Source organism: Pantherophis guttatus, chromosome 2, assembly GCF_059756535.1.
Source record: "Pantherophis guttatus breed Tessera chromosome 2, ASM5975653v1, whole genome shotgun sequence".
Classification (NCBI taxonomy): domain Eukaryota; kingdom Metazoa; phylum Chordata; class Lepidosauria; order Squamata; family Colubridae; genus Pantherophis; species Pantherophis guttatus.
In genome coordinates this window covers 160,427,082-160,446,506 of record NC_142064.1, presented here as the reverse complement: position 1 = coordinate 160,446,506, position 19,425 = coordinate 160,427,082, and the positions used below count along the sequence as shown (strand labels likewise).

Here is a 19,425-nt window from a genome sequence, read left to right as displayed (position 1 = left end):
ATATTATTTTATTTTGGGGTTGTTAGTGACTGAAATATTTTTAATTCTACCTTCACTAGGTAGTATCTTTTTAAAAAAATTGAAATTCATTCTGGTGAATATATTAGATGCGAAGAAGAAAGTAGAGAGAAGGAGTTCTCCACAGAATATATTAAGAAAGGGAAGATTGTAGAAGGATTCCTCCAAGATATGGAAGTAGGATTTCCCAGATAAGTGTTCATCCAATTGCAATCTTAGAATTCCTAGCCCAGATTTTTTTTTTTTTTTGGGTAAAAAACCAAAATGACTTGCACAATCTTTTCATAAAAAATTGACTGATTGCCACAAGCTTTCTTCCCTTTCACCAGTATAAATTTAAATTGTGGGTGATTTATATTGTTGTTAATCAACACAGTGAAATGTTTGCAGGACCTGAAACTTCCATCAAAATGACAAAAGCCCGGTTTCACTACCTTTGTACAGGTGTGTGATATCCCCATGGGTGTAAAAAAGGGATAGGGCTTGTGCCTTGACAGCGTGATGCTGTTTTTGTTTATTCCCTCTGCCCACCCCCACAAATAACTTTCCAGGGATCAGAAAATCTTCCTATTTGATTTCTAATCTGTTTAGAATTGAGCTGCAGATTTGCAATATCCAAACTTGATCTCTTGTGTGTAACTCCAGCAGAGATCTCTATCAGTGGTGGAATTCAAATTTTTTACCAACCCGTTCTGTGGTAGGGCGTGGCTTGGTAGGTGTGGCTTGGTGGGCATGGCAGGGGAAGAATATTGCAAAATCTCCATTCCCACCCCACTGTGGGGCCAGCCAGAGGTGGTATTTGCTGGTTCTCCAAACTACTCAAAATTTCCACTACCAATTCTCTATAACCTGTCAGAACCTGCTGAATAGCACCCCTGATCTCTATGTGAACTCACCTTGAGAAAAATTTGGGACTCTTACCTTTATTTGTCGACAATTTGGATTATATCATGTAAGTTCTGGTAGGTTGTTTCAGAAGTTTTCTGAATTTCTTCACTAAATTATGCCTACTAGGCAGTTGGGCCTGGCTTAGAAATGACTTGGAGGATGTTTCGGAGTTCTTATGTAAGCCCACCTATTCATTAAACAAGCTGACCTTTTCCAGGCTTTAGCACATGCCTGAAAAAAGCAGCTCAGGAATCCACTCATTAAAATTAAGGGGACTGTGAGAATAATGGCACCTTTTTTCTCAAGCTCTCGCGGAAGCCTAGAAACGATTTGGCTGTTTAACAAGTAACAGAGAAGCGTGGTGCTCCCACCTCTTTCTGAACCATTTTTTTTTGGGGGGAAGTGGGCAGAATGCTAATCCCTTATTCCAAGGGTTCAGTCTGCAATTTAAACCCATTTTCCTCCCAAAATGGCAAGAAGCTGCAGTGTCAGTTTTCAGCAGTCATGGTTGGAAGCAGCTTCAAGGGTTGCCAGAAGAGGACTTGGTAGTGAAGGCTGCAGCAGTGTGAGTAGGACAGAGGAAATAAGCTTTGCTTCTGGTGAGTGTAGTCTTGGTTAGCAGAGAGCAGAAAGAATGAGTGAAGAAGGAAACACTGAATTAGGGGTATAACTTTTGTAAGAAAGAACTGCATATTCCCACTGCTCTGTTCATGGCTTTTCTGGTCTTCTTCAGGTGACTGCTTCAGAAGAGACTATAACATACAGAGGTTGCATAAGTGAAACAGCAAGCAGTGATTTAAAAATGAAACATATAATAGTTATCAAGGTAGTATTATAAATAAAACTCATTTAACCGCAGATAATTTGTTCATAGGAAACATTTGCAATTCTTGCATGTCCTTTCCACTTTCTTTTGGTCTTTTTAAAATGCCTTTCCTTCCTTCTGCTCCCCTTCTCTATTCAGTAGATCCTATCATTTTTGGCAACTGTGCTTCCTTAGTCTGAGTAGCCTTGCGGCCTTGAGATGCTTTACTTTCATGGCCAGCATAAATGAGGCAATTTGCACAATCAAGGGCAATGAAAAACTCCATTATATCTTTTTGTTGGAAGGATTCATCTTTAAGTACAGTATGGTGGTTACGCACTCAGAGTATTAAGAAAAAAGGCAATGCTGAATCTAACGTTTTAGAACAAAAGAGCCCAAACTGAATGCCGAAACTCTGCTTAGCAGTAATGGGGCTTTATTCAGAAGATTTGAGTTGTGTTAGCCATCTAGGGGCAGATTTCCAGGGAAGGAGATGGAGAATGCAAACAAGGTTGTTGAAGAATAAGTTGAGTTTGCTTATTTTACTTAAAACAACACACATCTGAACAACACCTTTAAGGCCGTATGTTTTGTCATTATGGGTACATACTCCACAAACTCATATACGAGACATAGGAAATCTTCAGCTCCCTTATGGATACTAACATCCTGAGGGATGAGTTAGCCTAGAAATCCTGAAAATTGCATGTGTCAGTTTTTCAGGAAATGATTTTTCAGAGGCAATAAAACCGATTCATCTGAGCTTATATTCAGAGTCTGAGGAGAATAACCCTGAAATTGTTTGACTCATCTTGGGAAGGGATTGAGAGGTTTATGGATTCTTAAAGGAATCAATTCTACTTGCCCTGTACTGTATAACAACAACAAAAAAATGGCTCAGTGGTTCTTCCAGGATTCAGGAGAGCAGTTTGTACTTGCTCTAAGTTAGGGAGATGGACAGTTCCAGTCTTGAGGTGCAAATGGGTCATCGGGTTTGCTCCTTTATTAAGGGATGCCTCCCCTACCATCTTGGGTTTTGTTCTTATAGGACTTCGTTGCTTCAATGTGCCTTATTTGTTTGACCCTCTGCTTTGTTTGGGGGGGGGATACAGACTTCAGACCACCACACAGACACGTATTCCCTTCCCTTATTAGATAAATGGTGCTGCAGGACAGGCCCTGCTAATCTGAGGATGGGTGAGCTTCACCTGGAGGATTCCTCTGTGCAGCATAACATGGAGACATCTAGCACTGCTGAGTGTGTTTCACAAACAGCACACCTTCGTAGAAACCAGTCCACAGAATCTAAACCATCCTCGGTGCTTGCCGCTGCCCTCCCCATCCCCAGCCTCAGAGGAAGAGTGCCAGTCAGAGAATGCGTGGGTGTAGGAGACCGACCGAAGCGTTGGATACTGCTGGGTTGAGGTTTTTGTCTGTAACAATGAACGGCACAATCCATTTCTCCCAGAGAGCCAGGATTCAAAAGGAAGCTGAAGCGAACGGGACTTGCAGGTGTGTCTCTTATTTCTCTGAAGGCCGGCTCTTTCCTTGCCTGTGACAGCACCAGCAGAGAATGTGGTTTTTCACAAATGCCTCTGACAGCCCAATATTTGAAGGTGACACAACTGGCAAAATTCAATAAATCCGCTTTACGTGGCGGTTGGCATTGTTTGGTGCTCAGGTGGTGTGCTGAAGGGGGTGAAGGAAACTGAACTGCTGGAGGAAACTTCTTTATCTTAGTGGCTATTATGATGGAGCTAAATTAAACAAGCCTGTTGCTGGAGAAGAAGCAGGCACTGAAGTCTCCCAGGAAGACTCTCTTGTTAATCAAAACAGAAAAGTCCCCCTCTCCCCCCTCTCCACTTTCTTTTCTTCCATTTAAGGATCAGAAAGACTCCGGCATTTCTTGTGGCTGCAGAGAATTCAGGAGGAGGAGGAGGGGGAGGAGGAGGAAATGCCACACCAAATATCAAATCCACAGGACGGTGTTTGTGTGGCTTTTTTGTGTTGCTGAATAAAAGTGGGTTAACCCCTGTGATATTGATGCTTATTCTTGACCATTTTGCAGACACTGCCTATGTGAACGTCCTATTTTCCTGCGTTGCTTATGCCATTAAATGGTCACAGCAGCAGTTCTGAGGTATGTTATAATCCATGAAAACCTTTTGACACAGCATTGTGACAAAGGCTGGCCCAGCTTTTCTTTAAGGCTTTTTCCTCCCCTTTTGTGGGCTAAGTTTTTAAACATCTTTTGGATTGTGGGTACAATACTTTCAGCTGGATCTTGCAAACTGGCTTGAGATGGAAGAGGCAGCGCCACGCAGAACAAATAAATACCTTTCTCTGAATTCAGGGAGAAATCGCAGCATTACGTTGTGACAACCGTGGTACTCTATATATAGGCAATGCTTTTGTCTTGCATTTTTGCATTTGCATTTACTCATTTATTTTATTCTATCCTAACCTGGTACTTTGCTAAAGAATTCATTTTGTTCTAGATAAAGCAAGGGTATCAGGAACTCTTCGGAATGAGATGTGGGCCCTATGATTGTAGACAAACTGGAGACAATCCATTTCCTCTAGCGATTAATTTAAAGGAAACTATTCAGTGATGATATATGCACTTGGAGAAGCCATGGAGGGGAGTCTTGGCAGTCCAGAGCTTTCCCAGGGAGGAAGCAGCACATTCCAGAGAGAAACCCAAATTAAGAGACTACACAGTCCCAAACCAGATGGAAGGGTGGGGAAGAGATTCAGGGTAGTCACCACCCTGGAATTTCTAAGGCTGTATCTATCAGAGTAGAAGATTATAGCTTTAGCATGACAAGATTCTGTCCAATAGATGAAAGCAAATTAAGAATTGGACTCCATTGGATTTCACTGTGTCATCTTTCGGTTTGGCCTTGACATACTATGGTGTATGGGGAATATGTATAAATGCCTTCCTGGTTGTTAGATTGCTACCCAGACAGCTAATCATTAGTGACCTCTATAAATCAGCAAATATTGTAAACAGCCTTAGTGGGGAATATACCCTGATCCTGAGGTGTTCTTCAAATCAGGAGGTTTGATAGATTATCACCCCACTCTTTCGTCTTGCTTTCTATGCTTCTCACCTTTTTCTGAGGTTTTTCAGTTTTGCATTTACTCATTTAGTCCAGTGGACAGCAGATGCTGGAAGTTGCTTTCCATTTCTCAGAATCAAGCAGGACATGCTTGAAGTTGCCTTCTATTCCTTACGAAATATTTCCCATGCAGTCTAAACAGCATGGACAGTGTGGTACCATGCTCTTCTGTGACTTGGATGCAATGCATCAGTTTATGCAGTCAGATTTGCATCTGTCTTTTTGCTCGTGAATCTCACTATTTATGCATGTTCAGTTGGTAAAATAGTAAAATAGGGTAGAAATAGAACTAGAATAAATGTTAAAAAAGAAAACATGAAACCTACAGAAATAGCAGAGACAAGAGGATTATTTAAATAGAAAATAACGGAGAGCTTTTCTTTGTAATAAAAGTAACATATTCTGCAATAAAAATATTTTGATTTGTGTGTCCTACCTTGGATTGTATCATCCCCAAATCAAGAACCCTTTTAAGTATTTGATTTTTCTTATTCAGGGAAAGTTAGACTTGTCAGAGTTGAACACGATGTAGTTGGATTCTGCCCAATAATAGGTCAAGGTTGCCTTCTACTATGATTTTATTCTCTTGGCCATTAGTCAATCATCCTAGCATTATCTCTTGCAAAACTAGGTAATATCTCTTCCATCCCATCTTTATAAATGATCTAAAGATGTTTGGTGGCACTGGATGTTTATCTGGAACAGTGTTTCTCAACCTTACCGATTTTAGGAGGCATAGACTTTCCAGTTTCAGAATTCCCTAGCCATTATGTTATATACAATGCTGTATCAGAACCTCTCTGATATATTTTGCTGCTGGCATTTTATAGGGAAATCCCAACTCTGAAAAGTCCACAAAAGGTCTGGCCTTGTCACACTTTAAGAGAAAATCTAGAATAGCCGTTTAAGTGATCTAAATAATTTATTCCTCCTTAAATAAAGAAAGTGGGCCTTGGAAGACAACAGAAAGACATAGATTGATCTCTATTTTCATTTTGGCCATTCTAAAAGTTTGGATTTGTTAGAGCCCATCTATTTACCATATTTCTATCCTATTTTCACCAGTCTACTACTCTAGTTGTTCTGTTGTATAATGTCCCAAATGTGATGGCAATTATTAATTCCCTAATCCACATTTCTTTCAGAATGATTAAAATATTTATATTAGTCCACAGGCCAGCAGCTTAGTACCAACCAGGTCATTTTTCTCTTTTATTAAGATGTGCATATTGATGCAAAAGCAGCAGTGGCTGTTTAACTGTAGTGGTTGTTTAAATTAGTTTTTAGGGAACCTTTTCACTACCTATGAAATACAAGGTATAAATCTGTTTTATGGGCACACACACTGGGAAAAAAATATTTCTTTTTTTTAAATTTACCTTGACATGTGTGCACATGGATTTGCATGAAATAAGGAATTCGTAGTATCACTTTTTTTTTGGGGGGGGGGGAAGTTTCAGAATGTTCTTCACCAGTTCACAGTGTGACAAAATTATTACAAAATTATTTATAATATTGCATTAAAATCAGAGGCAGGAAATGTTAGCCCATTTTTATGGCATTGTTCTTTAGCCAACTTATCAATTCACCCACAAGGGATTTGTAAGTACTTATTACCCAGTCATCTGAGAATAAACAGTTCGCCATGTCGGCACTAACAAGTCAGAGTAGAGTGATTTAATAAGAGTAACTATGCATTAGATCTCCCACATGGAAGTAACATGACCTGGTGAAAGGGTTGGGATAGTGGAATTGGCATAAACACAGGATACAGCATATTCATAGTAGATAATAACATATCTGAATGTTTTACAATGACAAAAATCATATAAATTGAGAATCCAGTATGTTCACAACAATTAAAGGTACGGTTGTCTTATAGGATATGTATGCCCAATGCAGAAAATTCTTGCTCAGATGCACATACACTTGACACATTGTAGATTCTGTAGGGTTGCATCTTCTGAGTGGCTTTTTTTTTAAAGTCACCATAAAGATAGCTTGTGAAGTACCTCAATTCAATTGGAATAAGCCCTTGGCCTTATGAGAGTTTTGGTAAAAAACAATGTGGCAGAAAGATCCCTGTTCTTTATTGTTTTGCATTGTATGCATTATCCATCATAGTTCTAGGACACTACTACACACCATAGGAAGAGACAGATTGGGAACTAGAGGTCTTTGTTTCTGTAGAGCTGGGGATAACAATTGTTTCCTCTGCCCCTAAAAATTAGGTGTAATCTGATATTAAAAAGATTCTTAACATTTTAAGATCCTCCAAAGATCCTGAGGCTAGAAACTTCACCCTGATTTTTAAAGCACCCTTTATAGTTCAAAAATCTACCTTAATTGTTTACGGTAACTTTCTTACCATGTTTCTTTGTAACTTCTTGCTTGAGGAGGGATAGAGAACTTGAAATCTTGCATTCCCTTGTTTTATTTTGATTGATAAAGCTATCATTTAGTAATGAATTTCAGGATTTTTGTTTGAATGGAACCACCAATGGCTGATTGCTATTTAAGATACTTACTCTGTTATGTAGTGTCTAGTGGAGCTTGTGAATAGTAATATTATTGATGTTCCACACTGGATCTTGTAGAGAGAAGTATTTGCCTTCCAAGTTGCCCTTTGGTTAATGCTTTAATTCTTTTTGCTTCAAAGCTCTTCTTCAAACAAGTCTCAGAAACTGCTCAGCTAGAGAGAAGGTTAGTACATTTTCTTCAAAAGCTGCTCTCATTCCACAAATGATCAAGAAATTGTCTTCTAGTAATTCTTACAAATAAATAAATATCATTCAGTCTGGGCTGTTTAGCCATGACCTTAAAAAACTCATTAGCAGATAAATCATTTGAACAGGGCAATAAGTGTAACTATATGTGAGGAAAAACAGACGTGCCTAGTCTTTTCTAAATATCTATTGGTTTATTCTTTCAGAAGCAGAATAAATCCATCTATTAGGTATGTGTGTTTGACAAAATGGATTTGGTCTTCTTTTTCAATTAAGAAATAAATATATCACTTGCACAATTGGAAGCCACCCAGTAACTGACTTGTAACAAATTACCTCCACAAAATGATAGTTAATTTGGGCTAAATTACAGAGACTAATCAGATCAATAGGTTGGAGTGAAATATGTGAACAGAATCAATGGCTTCTAAGGAATGCATTGTGCAATGAATATGTGTGGCAAAGCCCAACATTGTTCATTCATTGTTAAGTGAGAAGGGTAATGAATATTTGCTGGTAATAAATTGCTGTCAGGATCTATGTAGGAGTCATAGTAAAATTCTTATCAGTTTAGATTTCATTGTTGCATTAAAATAAAGAAACAAATGGGTCAAAATCAATGAAGTAAACTGAAGATTCTAGTACTAAACAATAACCTATAGGGCAAGAGCAGGTTGGAAATAGGGATTGTCCTGGCTGAAAATTCATTAGTAACAAATAGACTTTGCCCAGGAAAACAGGACCTTGGACAGCTCCAAGCTGATAACCTTGAGTAGACCATCCTGGAGGCCAATTGACTTCAGCCTGGGATGAAAAGAAGTTCAGAGTTAATCCTTTTGATTCTGTCACTGTTCATAGATTCCAGCCATGGGGGCTTTCAGTATCAACAGCTTGAGGTGAGAAGACAGGCAAAGTCCAGAGGAAGCAACAAAACTAATTACTCCTTAGGGATGCTGACTACTGGTTCTAATCCTGAGGACAAGATCTTTGAGCTTGTCGATCGAAAGGTCGGCAGTTCAGCAGTTCGAATCCCTATGTCACGTAATGGGGTGAGCTCCCGTTACTTGTCCCAGCTTTTGCCCACCTAGCAGTTCGAAAGCACATAAAAAAATGCAAGTAGAAAAATAGGGACAATCTTTGGTGGGAAGGTAACAGCGTTCCGTGCGCCTTTGGCATTTAGTCATGCTGGCCACATGACCATGGAGACATCTTCGGACAGTGCTGGCTCTTCGGCTTTGAAATGGAGATGAGCACCGCCCCCTAGAGTCGGGAACAACTAGCACATATATGCGAGGGGAATCTTTACCTTTACCTTTTTTTAACTGTATCAATGGGCTGGTCAGGATTTCCAGATGTCTCTTCTTCTGAATCCTTGCCTTGTTCACTGCTGCCAGCTGAGATTTTTAGTCTTGCTATCACATTTTCACCCTTGTGGGAATGTTAGTGATGTATACTGATACAGATGAACAATAACATTATTCAGACTAATTTTATCCCAATTGATTATGTGATTGCCATCATGGAAATGAAACACCTTCAGCAGAAAAGAAGGGGAATATGCATGGCTTGATAATTTTATACTCTGATGAACATACATTTTACCTGAGGGGAAAGTATCAGGCACTAAAAAGCTTCTTCTGAAATACAATTATTTTAGTGGTAAAAGTATTTCCAAATGTAGCAGCAAGAATCAAGATGGAGAAGAAAAATAAAAAATGAACTCGGGAATGTGAAAGCATGATCTCACATGAGACTGGTGGTCTATTCCAAATAAAGTTCATGTGAAGTTCATTGTACAGTTTGGTGGCTGTTCTGCCAAGGGAATATTAGATGGGCACAATCAAGAGATCTAGGCTTTAAATTGGACAGATAAATTATAAATGAGTGAATTGTGGATATTGAAGGAACAGGTGTGCTCAAAACATTTTGTTGCTTCAATCATAAAACAAGCCATCTCACTGCTCCTTATGTTCTGTAATTTTATCTAGTTTCCAATTAAACTGGTTTTAAATATTAAACATTAATTCTGGAGTGGAATATCATAATCTAAACACTACCTCTCATTATTTATAGTCTGAGATGGATGGACACATTCTGTCTAATGGTAGAGTTGGTCCAGGAAGAAGCACTTACTCTGTAATGAGGCCATCTGAGCAAGGATTTATATTCTTGTGTAAAATCTAAGAGAAGAATATGATTACTCCTCAACAGGCTAGTGACTTCTGGACACATTGTGCTTAGCTTCTATTTCCTGTCATCTTGGTCAGATATGAGTGTTGAAATCCAACACCTGGAAGGCACGAGGCAGAGAAAGCTGGAGTGTGCCTTACATTAAATTTACTTTTCAATGTCCCTTCAAGTGTGGTGGCAATGTACCTATGAGAGGAAATGGTTCAACTGGTATGTTTTGTTTGGCAATTAGAGAGGCCCTATTCTCAAAAAAACAGAGGGACTCGGTGGCTCAGTAGCTAAGACGCTGAGCTTGTCGATCGAAAGGTCGACAGTTCAGCGGTTCGAATCCCTAGCGTTGCATAATGGGGTGAGCTCCCGTTACTTGTCCCAGCTTCTGCCAACCTAGCAGTTCGAAAGCATGTAAAAAATGCAAGTAGAAAAGTAGGGACCACCTTTGGTGGGAAGGTAACAGTGCTTCGTGTGCCTTTGGCATTGAGTCATGCTGGCCACATGACCACGGAGATGTTTTCGGACAGCACTGTCTCCTTGGCTTAGAAACGGAGATGAGCACTGCCCCCTAGACTTGGGAATGACTAGCACACATGTGCAGAAGAACCTTTACTTTTACCTATTCTCCAAAAGCACCTGCTATTTTATCATTTACCTACAAAATAAACTGGAAGAAGCCTAAAGATAGCCTATTTATTTTCAAATTTCTATTGTCATTCTAGAGTGCACTCTTAAGGTTTGTTTTGCCATATTTTGCATGCTTTTGTCCATTCTCTGCTGATGCAGACCATGGCTCTTGTTGTTTCTCTGACTAAATGCCAGTTTTGTCACAATTCATTGGTTGCAACCCATTTGTTGCATTTTACTACATCTGCTTAAAATGACCTCATAGATTTTAGAGATGAAACAGTCGCTTAAAAATCCATATTCTACACACTTATAGTTGAATACTCATGGCAGCCTATATTTCAGAAGCTAGCCTTATCTATAAAAGCAGTAATATATGAGGTGATAAATTTGTTTAATGGAAGATTTTCTCTAAAGTGCCTGATACACCTTTCCAGCTAGTTAGGCTAAGAGCATGATGCCTTGGTTTGAACAAAAGTCGTATATGAAATTTGCTATCTGCTGTGGACATTCAGATGAATACCAGACTAGCCTTCCCTTTCTCAGAGTCCTCCAAGATATGGAACTAGAATTCTCACCTTTCCCAAAATGCATTGTAGATCAATTGTAGAAAATTGTAGATTAATATGTAGGGGAAAAGAGGTCTGTAGTGCACAAGAGGCAAAGAATTTAGAATTTAGCCAGAAGAAAGAACATCTATGGAGTATAAGTAGTCCTCGACTTAAGACCACAATTGAGCCTAACATTTCTGTTGCCAAGCTAAGTGAGTTAGTTGCTAAGTCAGTTTTTCCTCATTTTACAATCTTTCTTGCCACAGTTATTAAGTGAATCTCTGCAGTGATTAGTAATATGGTGGTTATGTGAATCTGACTTCCCCATTGACTTTGCTTTTCAGAAGGTCGCAAAAGGGGATCACATGACCCCTTCATAAATATGAACCAGATGTCAAGCATCTGAATTTTGATCATGGGGATGCTGCAATGGTCCTAAATGTAAAAAACAGTCAAAAGTCACTTTTTTCAGTGCCACTGTAACTTCCGACAGTCACTAAACAATAGCAATAGCACTTAGACTTATATACCACTTCACAGTGCTTTTACAGCCCTCTCTAAGTGGTTTACAGAGTCAGCATATTTCTCCTAACAATTTGGGTCCTCATTTTACCCACCTCGGAAGGATGGAAGGCTGAGTCAACCTTGAGCCGGTGAGAATTGAACTTCCAAACTGCAGCTAGTGGTCAGCTGAAGTAGCCTGCAGTACTGCACCCTAGCCACGGTGCCACCTTGGCTCTTTTTTCTTTTTCTTTTTGATTTAACAACAAGCGGTTGTAAACCAAGGACTACCTATGTGATTGTTGCGATATTTTTCTGGATCAGACTCAATAAATTGTTTGAGAATTAAGAGTTCAAATATAACTCTCTTTATTTACATAAGGCATTCTATATTCACTGAATATTCACAAATAGAAGCAGGGAAACTGTGGAGGGCAGCTCCTTATATACACAATGGGTGGAGCTATAAATATAAGTAATGAGTCATGAATACATTAGGAACCAAAGAATAAGTTAACCCCTGATGTCTCTTATATACACTATTTACACATTAGAGAATAAGGCATTTACATCTAACAAATCCCCCTCTAAATGCCGATTAGTCATACAACACCAATTACATTCAGATTCTGGACAGTACAATACATGCAGTTTAGAAGTTAAATATTTGTGTTGTTTAGAAGGTAAAGGCTTTGTTAATATATCAGCTATTTGTTCCGAGGTATCACAGTGTACAGCTTTTATAAATCCGTCCTGAGACAATTGTCTTACATGTTTAAACTTTATATCTATGTGTCTGGACCTTTGTCCAATAGCATCAGATCTAGAGATTTCAATAGCTGCTTTGTTGTCCTCATTCATGACAAAAGGTAAAACAGGTTCCTTCCAAACATCTGAAATTAAGTCATTAAACCACACAAGATTATTTGCAGCTTTGGACAAACATACGTATTCTGCTTCTGTCGTTGAAGTAGCTACTAGTTCTTGTTTACCGGTATACCAATAAATTGGACAGTCATTTAAAAAGAAAATGTAACCTGATGTACTTTTTCTGCAAGATGTGTCTCCTGCCCAATCTGCATCTGCATAACATATAAGTCTTGGTTCTTTGTTACCATTAGGTTCTAATACAAGACAAAAATCTATTGTGCCTTTCAGGTACCTTAAAATTCTTTTGATAGCTTCCCAGTGATACATTGTTGGTTTGCTGACATATCTGGACAGCAAATTAAGTGGTAAGGCTATATCTGGCCTAGTCCAATTAGATATGTAAAGAAGCGAACCTATGATTGATCTATAAAATGTGTTATCCTTAAATTCAGGAGATGATTCATCAGTGTTTCTGAGAAAGTCAGTTTGCATGGGAGTATCACATGGTTTAGCATTGGTCAAATTACATTTGTTCAAAAGTTCTAAAATCTTATCCTTTTGAGTAAGCTGGAATCCTTTTTTAGTTTTGCTAATCTGTACACCGAGATATTTATTTACTTTACCCAATGATTTTAGTGAGAAGTGTTCATTTAACTTGTTTACAAAGATTTCTCTTCTTTCTTTGTGTTTACCAATATATAAAATGTCATCTACGTAAATTAACACAAATTCAATACAATCATCATTCTTTTTGACAAAAAAACAGTTATCAGCAGATGTGGTATTAAAATCCATAGTCTTGAGTACCTTTACTAAACAATCATACCATCTTTTACCGGATTGTTTCAATCCATATAAACTTTTGTTTAACAACCAAGTTTCATTTTTGTTAGTGTATTGGCTGTGAGGGGCCCTTACATATATTTCTTTATCTAATTTTGCGTGTAGGTACGCAGTCTGTATATCATATTGGAATACATCAAGGTTGAGTGCTGAGGCTACAACTAAAGCTGTTTTGACACTCTCTGTTCTTACAGTAGGGGAATATGTGTCTGTATAATCCTCTGGATATTTTTGTGCGTAACCTTGAGCAACTAATCTAGCTTTGTATAGGGTATTACCTCCTTCCAAATTTTTAATTTTATATATCCACCTGGTGCCAATAATTGTTTTATCCTTAGGTGCAGTTGTGGGTGTAAACACATTTAATCCTTGCAAACTTTCCATTTCCTTTTTCATGGCTAGTTCCCATTTTTCCTTTTCCTCACGAGGAAGCTTTAGTACTTCTTCGTATGTATTGGGTGTTGTTGATTCACTATTCATATTCATTACGTAATCTTTATATTTATTTGGCATCTTATTCCTGTTGCTTCTAATGATTCTTTCAGGCTTGCTATTGTTGTCATGCATATATCTTGCCTCCTTTTTTGTTAGTGTATCAGTCTTTATTTTGTGTTGGCTATTTGTCCAGGTCTTTGTTTTGTTTTCATGTTTGTTGGTATTTTGTTTATCTACAGTTCCTTCCTTATGGTATTTTGTTTCTATGTGTTTATTTGGGAATATTTCATTAAGATGTAATTTAGACCAGTTGGCCTGTTCATGGAACACGGCTGTTCTGGAAACTATAAACTTATTATTGCTATCAATGAATCTATATCCTTTTGTACCAGTTTCATATCCCATGAATCTAAGTCTTCTAGATACATTTTCTCCCTTTCTTCTCAATTGTTTAGGTATGTGTACGTCTGCTGTGACTCCAAAAATGTGCATATGTGCCAATTTTGGTTTTCTATTATACATCACTTCGTATGGTGTCTTATTTATAATGTTGGACCAGGTCCTATTTTGTGTGTAATTTGAATAGTGTAAGGCTTCAGACCAAAATTGTTTGCTTAAGCCAGCATCCTCTAATGTACATCTAATCATGGTTTGTAATGTGGAATTTTTTCTTTCTGCAATTCCGTTTTGGAACGCAGAAAATGGACTGGACGTGTAATGTAGCATTCCTCTATCTTTTAACCATTGAGAGAATTCTTTAGACATGAATTCACATCCTCTATCTGTCATAATTTGTTTTATTCTAATATTATGTTGTGTCTCTATGCGTTTATAAAATTCCTTAAATTTTTGAAAAGTCTCATCTTTATGTTTCAATGTGTAAACAAAACCATAACGGCTATAATCATCCACTATTGTTAGAAAATAACGTTTTCTGTATGTGATTGATGGAGTAAGTGGTCCTACTAGGTCCATGTGTACTAAGTCAAAAATTTTGTCAGTTGTTCTAGCAGATTTTTTTGGTCTGGGACTAGTTTTCAGTTTTGTAGATTTACATACTGAGCATTCCAAATAGTTTTCACAATTTTTTATTTTTACACCTTCTGCGTGTTCAGTCATTTTCTGTACTACAGGAAAACTGGCATGTCCTAACTTCCTGTGTAAGATGTGAGCACACTCATCATGGATTGGTTTACCTATCTTTGGTTTTTTTATATTGTGTGTGTCAGTATGATCATGAGATATCTTACAATCATCATTGTCACTATTGCTGACATTTTCATCATCTGTTTCTATACATTCTTCAACATTTGAATCAATATTATGTAACCATTCTTCTTTTGTTATAAGGTAAGGTAGACCCCCTTTAATCATCACAGTACCTATGTTACTTTTATTTTTCTCTAGAATTGCTTCTCCCTTCGAGAAAGTTATATTAATGTCAAAGTCCCTGCTTAGCTTTATGACACTTAATATGTTATGAGGTATTTCGGGTATTAACAATACCCCCTCTATTTTTCCTAAACCAGGCAAAATTACATTCCCTTTGCCTAATACTTGAACCTTTTCTTGGTTAGCTACCTTTATTACAAACTTATCTTCTGTAAAAGAAGATAATATATTTTTATTATTAGTGGTATGATTTGTAGCTCCAGAATCGATAAGCCAATTATTGTTTTCACTTTGCTGGAGTTTTGTATTGTCATGTTTATTTAGTCCATTCAGTGAACCAGATTTTCTATCTCTTGAATTTTCTCTGCCCCCTCTATTTTCTCTATGATTTGGTGGGCTTCTATATCTGTGTCTATCTATAGAAGGCTGTCTATAATTGTGTCTGTTCATGTATTCTGGTCTGTGCTTTTCTTTTGAAAATTTGGGACAATCTCTTCTATTGTGTTCCTTGGACCCACAATTATGGCATCTATATGATTCATTATATTTTTCTTGGAAAGCTACTTTTCTAAAGGGTCTATGCTCTGTATGATTGCTAGAGCGATTTTTTCTTGAATTGTCCTCAGCTATCAATTTGTTGGATAGACTTTCTATGGATAAATATCCTAGGTTAATGGTGTCTAAATGTGACATAAAATTGTCCCATGATGAATCAAGTGAGTTGATAATAACACTTTTCATAGTTTGGTCTGAAATCACTTCCCCCCTTAAATGTAGTTCAGCCCTTATTTTGTTTAAATATATTAAATGCTCACTTATAGAAACCCCTGGTTTTACTCTAGATGAAAAGAAATCTTTAGACATTCTTGTTGTAGTGGCTACACTGTCGCTGTGAAACAAATTAAACATACATTGAATAATTTCTGAAACAGTCAGATTTGGTTTGATGCTATAATACATTGCAGGAGATATACTAGCTATTATTAGAAAAAAGGCTCTATGGTGCAAACTATCTATTTTTAAAGTCCAAGGTCTTCTTGGAGGATTAGTGATAAAAAATAGCAAGTTCTCTTTCATGAAAATAACCTGAAGCTGTTGATACCATTCTTGTAGATTAATACCATCAACCCTTAACTTTGGGAAGTCACTGGGCAAGTTTCCTATACTATTTTGGCCGTTACTTACAACCTGAGGCAGTCCGTGGTCTTGCAAATGTAGAAAGTTGCAGAATGGTGTAGGGATGTCAGCAACGAGTCTGTGTGATTCTCTCGTAAGTTCAAATCTTCCCGGGTTGTCTTCGTGCCTTCGCGCATGCGCACTGTTCATTCTTCCTTTGACTTCGTCGTGGAAGGTTCTCTCCACTGCCGTCTGCTCGCTCGGTTCTTCTTCGGATGAGTCGATCCCTGGCTCGGTCTTTGGGGTCCTGGTGATGGCGACTGTTCTTTTCTTTCTCTTTTGAGCGATGTCGCTTGCTTCTGTTTTTGGTGTAGGGATGAATCGGCAAGGCTCTCTGGGCTCGGGTGTCTCTGATCTTGTATTCGGGATGAAGGCAGGCAGGTCCTGAGGCATTAGTTTGCTTGCTTGCTTCTTTGGTGATTCTTTAGAGATTTTTAGTTTTGGCCCAAATGCAGCAAAGAGCGTTTTTATTGCTGATTTTACTTGTATATCTATTGGGTCTTCTTCATTCTCTGTTTCTGATTCTTCTGAAGTATGTGTTTTTTCTTTTTCATTTTTCGTATCGTGTAAGGCTTTTCGCGCCAGACATTTTGAACCTAGCTTCCTGATTGGCTCTGCTTCGTTCATCTTGGGAGTCAGTTGAAACCAAGATGGCTGCCATTCAAAATTTCGCGCGGGACCGCTGCTCTCCCTCTTCGCTGCATTTTTATCTGTAAGCATATCACTTACTATTTTTGAGTCTTTTGGTTTTTTAGTAGTGATGTGCTTCTCTTTCGCTGCTCCGTTGTTTCTTAGTACATTTTGGAGTTCCGCGACAAGACTTTCATCACTCTTTTGATTTTTTAAGAGTTTTAGTATTTCTGACCTGAGTTCGTTGTTTTCTATTTCGTCTTCTTCTTGTTCATCATCTTCATTTATTATTTCCTCATCTTCTGTGGTATATTCTTCAGATTCTCTTGAAATTGCATTTGTGTATTCATTTATTATTTCTTGATTTTCTTCCATCTTTTTGCTGTATGCCCTGGTGTTGGGTCTATCTCTTTTAGACATGTTTAAGTCCATATTGAGTCAATCAAACCATCCTCTGCTACCAGATTGTTGCGATATTTTTCTGGATCAGACTCAATAAATTGTTTGAGAATTAAGAGTTCAAATATAACTCTCTTTATTTACATAAGGCATTCTATATTCACTGAAGCAGGGAAACTGTGGAGGGCAGCTCCTTATATACACAATGGGTGGAGCTATAAATATAAGTAATGAGTCATGAATACATTAGGAACCAAAGAATAAGTTAACCCCTGATGTCTCTTATATACACTATTTACACATTAGAGAATAAGGCATTTACATCTAACAGTGATGCTCCTCTAATACAAGAGCGTGAAGTTGGTTGCTTGTTCCTGGTTCCATACTCTTGAAAAAAACAGAAATGCAGCTCAGTAAACTGATTACATAGAATGTAGGTAATATTGGAGTTAAAATTAAATATAGAATTATCCCATATATATTTGTCACCAAGAAATATTTTCCTCTCCCATGTACTATTTCAGTATAATAAGAATAATTGTCTTTGAACAAGAAAATTTACTGCTTGATACCAAACACAACTCTAGATTTATATGTCACCATCCTGACGTAGCTATCCTCCAAATGTTCATGTAAATAAGACTCTAGGAATAAGCAAGCACCACTGTCTCTTACGCTCTGCTCTAAGAAACATGCTAGCACCAGTTTATAAAATATTTCAGAGTAAGAGAGTTATTTCTACTTTTTTGGGGGGAATTTTTCCAACAAGTAGCATTCAGTCTTGCCAGGTACAACTGTATGTGTTAAAAGTAATGCCAAAAACTGAAAATCGATGGTTATGCCACAATATATTTAGTAGACTTTAAAAGATGCCAACTTTAATTCAAACTGCTGAAACTTATATAGACCAGCCTCCTTTCCCCTTTTTCTTTTTCTAATACCAGCTTCTCTCGTTTTTTCCTTCAGGTTTGCTTTCAGACACCCCTTTTTGCCTTTTTTTTTTTACTGCCCAGCAGCTGCTGCAAAAGATTTTGGGAATGAGATGATGCTCTGAATGCAATTTAAAGGTTGCACAGTGTCCTGCTATCTATTCCATTGGACAAAGGTGCTGGAAATAAAGTACAAATTAAGAAAGTATGAAGTACAAAGATATTTAATTTCATTCCAATAATTGAAACATTTGCCCATTCATTAATAGAAATAGGTAAGTGCTGTTCTGCTTTCCTTTCTGAAGCCTTTTCAATTATTGCAGCCTCTGGGTTCCGGCAAGACAAGTTTGGACTTTGGCTTTTTTGGCATATGCCTGAGATCAAGTGATTGTGTTGATGGTAATCCATTGTTATGATACCAATCGCACCAATCTGCCTCCAAGCCACTGATCAAGTGGAATGCTGCTGATCATGAAAATTTGTCCAATGCAACCTCAGGTGTTTACATGACAACAGATATTTGTGGGTTTATAAGTTAACATACCAACTTATTATGACATCATCATTGATTTCTTACTGAATGGAGGAGCAAGAAAGGACTTTCATTCTTCCCCTACCCAGCAACTGGCAATAGAGCTTATTCAACACATTGACAAGTTTGCTCCAATTAGTTGTTACTGCAGACACCAAAAGGAGAAAGAGGGTGAGAAAGGAAGTTTAAAGAGGAAACAAAGCTCTTTTTTTTCATATTTCTTTTGCAAATTATCATTGCCTAAGCTTTGGGGAAGCTTTTGCTTTCATGCTGAGCTGCCCACACTACTTTTTTTTTTTTTTAAGTATGAATAATAATGTAGGCTTTCCCTTGTTCCTTTTTAATATAGTGTTCATGATCTGCTGTGTTATGAAGGACAAGTTCGCAAAAGAGAAGTTACAAGTTTCAGGATATAATCTTGGCAACTGAATATAATACTGTGCAGTGATATATTGTGAGCCTTCCCTTTTTTAAAGTGTCTATTTGAGAAAAGTATGATTTTGCAAATTCTTTGAAGCTTAGGGAGGATTTTTCTGGAAGATATGAACAGCTAGAGGGTAGATGGGTTCTGCCACCTTCCCTATTAAATCTGCTGCATCTTTTATCTTCATTTGAGTTCAAATTGTGATGATTTAAGGGATATTAAATTCATACCAGGACTTTCTTTCTTTTCTTTTTTTTTTTTTGCAGGTGAGCAAGATAGATGTTTTCTTTTACTAAAATATGAGTAACCTTAACTTACTCATAGATTTCATAGAAGACTGATGTATTCTGAATTGCAAGGTAGGAAATCCTTT

At 37.7% G+C, this 19,425-nt stretch overlaps 1 long non-coding RNA gene across 1 annotated transcript; it reads left to right on the top strand.

Moving 5' to 3' along the window:
• Positions 1-3,776: 3,776 nt before the first annotated feature.
• Positions 3,777-18,348, top strand: LOC117663146 (uncharacterized). Its single transcript, XR_004590631.2, has 3 exons — positions 3,777-3,851; positions 7,496-7,539; positions 18,134-18,348. It is a non-coding gene; the product is annotated as an uncharacterized LOC117663146 (long non-coding RNA).
• The last annotated feature ends 1,077 nt before the right edge of the window (positions 18,349-19,425 follow it).